This window comes from Oryctolagus cuniculus, chromosome 7, assembly GCF_964237555.1.
Source record: "Oryctolagus cuniculus chromosome 7, mOryCun1.1, whole genome shotgun sequence".
Classification (NCBI taxonomy): Eukaryota; Metazoa; Chordata; class Mammalia; order Lagomorpha; family Leporidae; genus Oryctolagus; species Oryctolagus cuniculus.
In genome coordinates, this window is record NC_091438.1 from 67,850,322 (window position 1) to 67,858,397 (window position 8,076).

The following is an 8,076-nucleotide window of genomic DNA, read 5'->3' on the forward strand; positions in this document are numbered from 1 at the left end:
TAAATTATTTAAGTACAACATACTACAGGAAAATACACAAATCATAATTATACAGCTCAATGAATTTTTATAAAGTAAATTCACCCACATGTGGAAATATTACCAGACTCCCAGCATACTACTCACATGTGTCTCTCTGCAGTTACTGCCAACCCCAGTGGCAACTACTGCTCTTCTAGAGGTGAGATTCCAATTTGCTTTCATTTTTTTTTTTTGACAGGCAGAGTGGACAGTGAGAGAGAGACAGAGAGAAAGGTCTTCCTTTTCTGTTGGTTCACTCCTCAATGGCCTCTGTGGCCGGAGCGCTGTGGCTGGTGTACCATGCTGATCCAAAGCCAGGAGCCAGGTGCTTCTCCTGGTCTCCCATGCGGGTGCAGGGCCCTAGGATTTGGGCCATCCTCCACTTCATTTTTAATTATCAACATTGAATCCTTTTACATGTATTTACTGGCCATTCTTTCATCTTCTTTGTGATGTTCATAGCAAACATTTTGCTCATTCCTAGAACTGCATTGGAGGGATAAAAGTGTTTTGAATAAAAACAAAAACAAATAAAAGAAACAAAGCAACATCAACAAACCAGGGAAGTTGGGTGTAGCTTATTAATTGTCAGGTAGCTACTAATATGGGATGGTAATAGTGGAAATGAGGTGAGGGATATGAAAAAAAATACTCTCACAGACAAAGACATATTTAGAAAAAAGAAAAACAAAAGAATTGGCCAGTTCTAAAGTTTGTGGCTATGCTATTCTCTCGTTAACCTTTAATCTCTCTGTTGTCTTCTTATGTGTAGAGGTTTTTAATTTTAATGCCATTCAATTTATGCATAGTGTTTTGTGTACCTTTTTAAAAACTATATTCATTTTAAAGATATATTTTATCTATTTGAAGCAGAATTACAGAGAGAGAGAGAGAGGAAGAGATAGAAAAAGAGAGAGAGGTTTTCCATCCACTGGTTCACTCCCCACACGGCCACAACTGCCAGGGCTACGCCAGGCTGAAACCAGGTTCCAGGAGCTTCATTTGGGTCTCCTATGTGGGACATCCTCTGCTGAGTCTTCAAGTGCATTTGCAAGGAGTTGGATCAGAAGTGGAGCAGACAGGACTTGAATTGGTGCCCACATGAGATGCCATTATGCTGGCCCAAAAATTATATTCTTACTATAATTTGACCAATATTTATTATAAAATTGGTCATTATACTCAAATCTTATTTTAATATATTCAAGTAACTGTGGTAATATTATAACTCATAATATGTTTTTTTTTCTGGTGAAATTTTTTAGTTGTAAGTCAAAATATATTAATAATTATTATAAAGAGCCTGTTTTTAGATCAGCTCAGTTTCTCATATATATATATATATATATATGTATATTTTGACAGGCAAAGTGGACAGTGAGAGGGAGAGACAGAAAGGTCTTCCTTTTCCGTTGGTTCACCCTACAATGGCCACTGTGGCCTGCGCACCACGCTGATCCGAAGCCAGGAGCCAGGTGCTTCTCCTGGTCTCCCATGCGGGTGTACGGCCCAAGAATTTGGGCCATCCTCCACTGTACTCCCGTGCCACAGCAGAGAGCTGGCCTGGAAGAGGAGCAACTGGGACAGAACCCGGCTCCCCGTCTGGGACTAGAACCCTGTGTACAGGCGCCACAAGGCTGAGGATTGGCCTCAAATACATATTTCTGTTATTATTATTTCCTGATTTCTATTTTCTTTGAATTTCATTGGTCTGTTTTTTGTTTTCTTGAATTGGGGAATAATATGTTTTTAATCAAACTTTAATAATTTTATCACATATATTTAGAAATATAAATTACCTTCTGAATGCCAGGTTTGCTGCGGATGAAAGTTTTTGAAGCACCAAAATGTTACCATCATTGATTCTACTTTGACTTTTGATTTATTATTTGATCCATGGAGTATACACAAATTTGTTGCTTAATTTCCTCATCTACAGAATTTCAAGTTATCATTCTATTAGTAACTTCTAGATTTAGTTATGTGGTTAGTGAACCTACTCTATATTTCCATATTTAAAAATGGATTAATCTGTTACATAATCCAGCATTTATGTTTCAGTATTTTGTGCATGATTCATGTAAACCTGAAAATTTGTGCATCCCCAGGTTGTTTGGCTATATTAAACTCATGTGAATGACTATGGCCTGTTCAATAACTCACTCAGATAATTCTACTTGAAGAATTTATTATTATGATTGTTTACTATGCCTCTGTCTTTATTAACACTGCTAATGTTTTATTTAGACATTTTGAGCCTTTGTATAAATTTAGTGTTACCTTCTTGCTGAATTTATACACTTATTGTATTGATATGTGTTTATCTATCTTTTGTAGTATTTCTTGCTTTAGTATGTATCCTTTCACATATTCATGTAGCATCACCAGATTTCAATAGGCGGTAGTTGTATGAATCTTTCCATCTTTTTATTATTAACTTTTTAGTGCTATTATATCTTTAAAAATATTTTTCACAATAGCTGAAACACCAAATGTGATGTTTATTCTTTTTTCCTGAGCTTCTTACAGTTTTGTTTCTAACTAGTTTAAGTCCAATATATAAGTGATTAATCAGTTTTTATTTGGACAGTTTATTTCTAGAAATAATGTTAGACCTCTTTCTTGCTATGCTTAGGACCTACAGGACAATGTTGAACAGCAGTGGTGAGAGCAGTTATTAGGCTGTTCTAATCTTAAGAGGAAATATTTAAGTCCTTAAATGCTGAATATGGTGTCATCTGTTGGTTTTGGTACTTGACCATTATTACATTAAGAAAGTTTTCTTTCATTCTTAGTTTTATATTGACTTTATTATGAAGAGGTTTTCTCATATTTATAAATACTTTTTCCAAAGCAACTGATATCATCATGTGTCTTTGTTTTCCTTCTTTCTATTAATGTTGTACACATATATCACATCAGTTGATTTTGTTGTCAACCCATGTTTGGGAGAAATCTCAGTTAAGTTGCATACTCCTTTTAATGTGCTATTGAATTCTATTTGTTTTTCATAGGTTTATGCCATTCTTGTTCCTTCTTGTCTTCAAAAATTTCTGTAGCAAACCATTTTGATTTTTTTCCAGTATATATTCGAAATATTTTTGTAATGGTTACCATAAGGATCACAGTTAACATCCTAAATTTATAAAAATGTGGTTCCTGTTAATATTAAATTCAACACAATAGCACATTAAAACTATGCTTACATCCATCTGTCTCACTTGTTTATATTTTTATTGGCACATTTTGTGTATTTTATACATTTTATGTGCAAATTAGTTTAGCTTTATGGTTTTATGTAATTATCTGTTAAAGTACATTGCAAATAAATAGAGGAGTTAAAAATAAAAATATAGCAACATTGTCTTTCATCATTACCCATGTTGTTACCTTTCCCAGAATTTTGTTATTTCATATACTATTTGTGTCATTGTCAATTGTATTTTACTTTAACATTTCAGGATTTCCTTTAACATTTTTTTATATTTCAAATTTACCAGAGACAAATTCTTTCCATTTATGTTTATTATGGAATATCTTAATTTTGACCTGTTGAAAATAGATTTGTCAGATATGGAATCTTGGTTGACAATGTTCTTTTTCTTTCTTCCTTTATTCGTCACTGTAAAAATGCCATTTCACATAGCAAAGGTTTTAGTAATGTTAGTCTTCAACTTCAGATTTGAGTTAACAGTTCCTGGATCATTGACCCAACTTCTATTATTTTCATTAATTCTTTTCTAATTCTGTACGCCAAGTCCAGCAGCATAAGCTACTACTCTAGTGGTATGATCCTCATCTCAAGCATTCTTTTATTTGAAAAGTAGAGTTAGAGAGAGAGAGAGAGAGAGAGAGAGAGAGAGAGAGAGAAAGAGAGACAAAATCTCCCATCAACTGGAAGGACTGCAATGCCCGGAGCTCAGCCGATCTGAAACCAGGAGCCAGGAGCTCCTTCCAGGTTTCCCAGGTGGATGCAGGGCCCAAGGACTTGGGCCATCCTTCGCTGCTTTCCCAGGTGCATTAGCAGGGAGCTGGATGGGAAGCAGAGCACCTGAGACTCATGGAACCAGCACCCATAAGGGATGCTGGCACTGCAGCCCAAGGCTTTAACCCGCTGTACCACAGCCCCTGCGTCAAGCATCCTTTCTTTAACTTTGACAATGGAGATGTTATAATATGCCTTGGGGTAGATTTGACTGGATTGAATCTGACTGGTAACCTTTGATCTTTTTGTACCAAGATAGTGTATCTTTTCATAGGTTTGGAACGTTTTCTGTCATTATGACTTTGAAAGTTCTTTCTACCCCTTTGGAATGTTCAAGTCCCTCTTGAAATCAGTAACACAAACATTTGCCGTTTCCATGCTATTATTATTTGTATGCTTTGTTCATTTTTCTTGATTCTCTTTTTTTCCCTCCAATTGTGTATTTTCAGATACCCTGTCTTTGAGCTCATTATTCTTTCTTCTGTTTGTTCTAGTATGCTATTGAAACTTTTTATTGTGTTTTTAGTTTCATTTAGTGGATTTTTAAATAGAAGAATTTCTGCTTGATTTGTTTAGTTACATCTATTTCTCTATCAAATCTACATTAGAATATTGAATTCTTTCTCTTTGTTCTCTTGAATTTCATTTAGTTTCCTTAAAACATCTATTCTTTTGAGCATTTTGAAATTTCAATTCCTAGTTTTTGGGGGTTTAGGCTCCTTATTTTGCTATTTAGTTCAGGTCATGGCTCACTGGAAGTTTCTTATGCTTGTTGGAGTATAGTGGCATAGCACATTAAAGATGCATTTTAGTAATCTGGTATCATTTGTAGCTATCCTCCTCAAAAGTTTAAGCAATCTATGCTGTTGCTGAGATGGGTTATGGTATGTTCTTTACTGAGGTGGGCTGACTGCCCAAAGCTGCATCTATTACCCACTGGTCATGCTGTAATGTGGTTAATTAAAAGTAGAATAAATTCTGCTCTGGGCTATAGCAGATTACATCTGAGTGTACAGTCTCTTGATTGCCCTTCAATCTCTGGACAATTCCTGTAGAGACTTGGAAACAGATTTTCCTTGAACACTTAGATAATCCACCACACCAGAAACTTGGTGTGGTGCTAAGAAGCCCTGTTAACTAATATTCAACACAATCTCTAAATTCCCAAAGAAACTTCTGTGGTTCTTCTCTCAGGATTGCAAAACTGTATATTTACTTCAACTATTATTTTTCACCCTATATGACTTCAGATTATTTATTGTTTGTCTTACAAAACTTTTGAGGAATGCCTTCCCTTTTTGTGTAATGTGAGAGTTATGAATTAGACAAGAACAAAACAAGTGCATTGCTGTATTATTTAACCTAGTTAACTTGACCATATTGGGCACTTTATAAACATTGCTTGCTTACATGTTATTATTGTTATTTCAATGCTGCTTTCTTCCAGATAACTTCCACAAATCCATGTAACAAATTGATAATCAGATTTGGTAAATATAGTGTCTAAAATCACAACTTTACACATATTAATAGAAATAAAAAACATATCCTTGCATCCCACTTTGGAATTTACCTATAGGAATAAAGTAATAAATGATAATATAATTGGAAGCACAAATACAAGATATTTGTATATGAACACATATAATCATTGTCAAAACTATATATTTTTAATCATTTTTTTTCTGTCTACACCTTTATGCACAAGCAACAGACAGTCCATCATTATATAAAGCTCATTAAAATAATTTAAAACTGTTCACCATGATAGAATGCAAATAAAATTTTAAGTGATTTCTGTACTTATTTCTAAACAAACAGATTTCTCTTATGTATGCCAAAGACTTTCTGTCATCTCCTAACTTTTTGGCTTTACAATCGTTTCTCATTTCAACTAGTTCTCCCCAAGTAATATGACATTATAAAGATTGTCTAAATACATATAAATGTGGAAGATATTCACATTTCAATTCAAGCTGAGATAGCTATAGCTCATTTTTCTAGGGATTCTATTATCTGTTGAAAACCAGAACTCCATCAAAATAGCTTTGCAACTGCTGTTCAATATTCATTCACTGAAAATGGTACATTGAGAATGCCATATGATGAAATGTTGTGCAAAAGGAACCAAATGTTCTATAACCTGGAGGAAAAGAGAACTTTAGAAGAAATGAACTAACTAAATGGGGAAATGCATTTCCAAAGAAATTGCAGTGCCTTGTATCATAAATTTAAGTAGCAGTAATCAGTGTTAATTTTTAAAGATGAGGAAAAATCAAATGTTTCTTATGAATACCAAAATTTACTGCTTTTCTTATGTTAATTAGAGAAATAAAGCACAGCTGCGTTTACAATCATGCTTTATAATAAATTTCTTGGGAAAGGACTTCATGCATTTAGATATACATTTATATAGTTTTAATGATATAAGATAATGGATTTTTGGTAATTCATTTATCCTTATAAACAAAAAAAAATTTAGTACATAAAAGACTATTGTCAATACAGCATGCAAATTACTGGTTTTATTTGCTTTATTTTTTAAAGAAAATATTTCTCTCCTCCAACTCAAATGCATTTTACAAAATAATAATTGTTCTAATTGGTCTAATGAATTGTTCTTTAATCTTTATGTTTCTTTTTAGATACCATCAAATAAGAATATTTAGTATCAGGTTTCAAATTTTGTTATTTATGACGAACCTCTTTTATTAAAATTCTATTGTATGTGTTATTTCAGAAAATTTTTCTAATAGAAATGTAGCTTTTAATGCTCTGTAATATATGATAGGAAAATTTATAACTAAAAATTTACTTAACAGTATGCTGCATATCTGACCTATTTTAAAAACATACAAAGAGTATGCTATAGTTACTACTAATCCCCAACCACAAGTGTAATATTTTCACATTACTTTTTCTTTTCTTCATAATTATTTATTTATAATAAGAATGTTAGGAGCCTAAAAACATTCCTTATGATCATAGATATAAGAAGCTGTGATAACATAATGAAGTATCTGTTTCAGCACATTTAGGACTCCTTTCTCCTAAAATCTGGATTGTTACTATGTCATTAGGCTCACAGTGCAGATTGAATACACAGTTTTTAGAGATGAGAGACAGAAAATATACCACTTGAGACACTGAATCTAATATATTCAACTACTGTGCAGGAAAAGATGATTTGCCATATATTGTCTGTCACTTCACATTTGGAGAAATTCGGTTTATTAAATACATGAAGGTAATAAAGAACAGAAACGTAACAAGTTTCATGGAAAATTTGAAACAAAAATATGACTTATTCTGGAAAACATTACTAGAAAATTTAAATATCAATTATGATGACCATAATTTATCACTCCCTTATATTTTGTAAAATTATTTTATCTATATAACAAAAGAAGAATGGAGTGAAATACAGATTGCTTGATCTTAAAAACAGGACACATTTAATCCCTATATCTGATTATCTCTTACTATATTTGCTGTGGAGGAATAACCACTTCTATGAACCTCAGATTCATTTTAACTCAAAAATAATGATATACCTAACATTCATTATTGTCATCAAGTTAGAGAACAGATATATAAATAGCATGAGATTTAAATAATATTGAAAAGTATTATTTTTGTTCATATGAGTGATTCATTGATTCACCTATCATTTTCAAATATCATTATTTCCGTGTATTTCGGAAGTTTTATAAAAAGAGTACTAAAGATGCCTAGTCATTATCTACTGCATCTCAGATAATATACTAATTTAAATGGCCTTCAAACATTTCTTGAAAAGGCATATTGTGAAAAACATGTATGGATTTCAAATATTTTTGCACTCAAATAAAGTTATCTTTTAATTTTATCCTTTCACAAACTTTGTGAAGCACCCTCATTTATTCATTGTAGTGAGCAGATGAGGTGGTATACATTAACTGCATATAATACACAACTCTAGCAAAGGTTAGAGACTCATTAAATCACAAAAAAAAAAATAGAATTGTAGAGCTAAGATCTGTGGTAAACACTCACACAATATAAAATCAAAACATCAAACAGTTAAACTA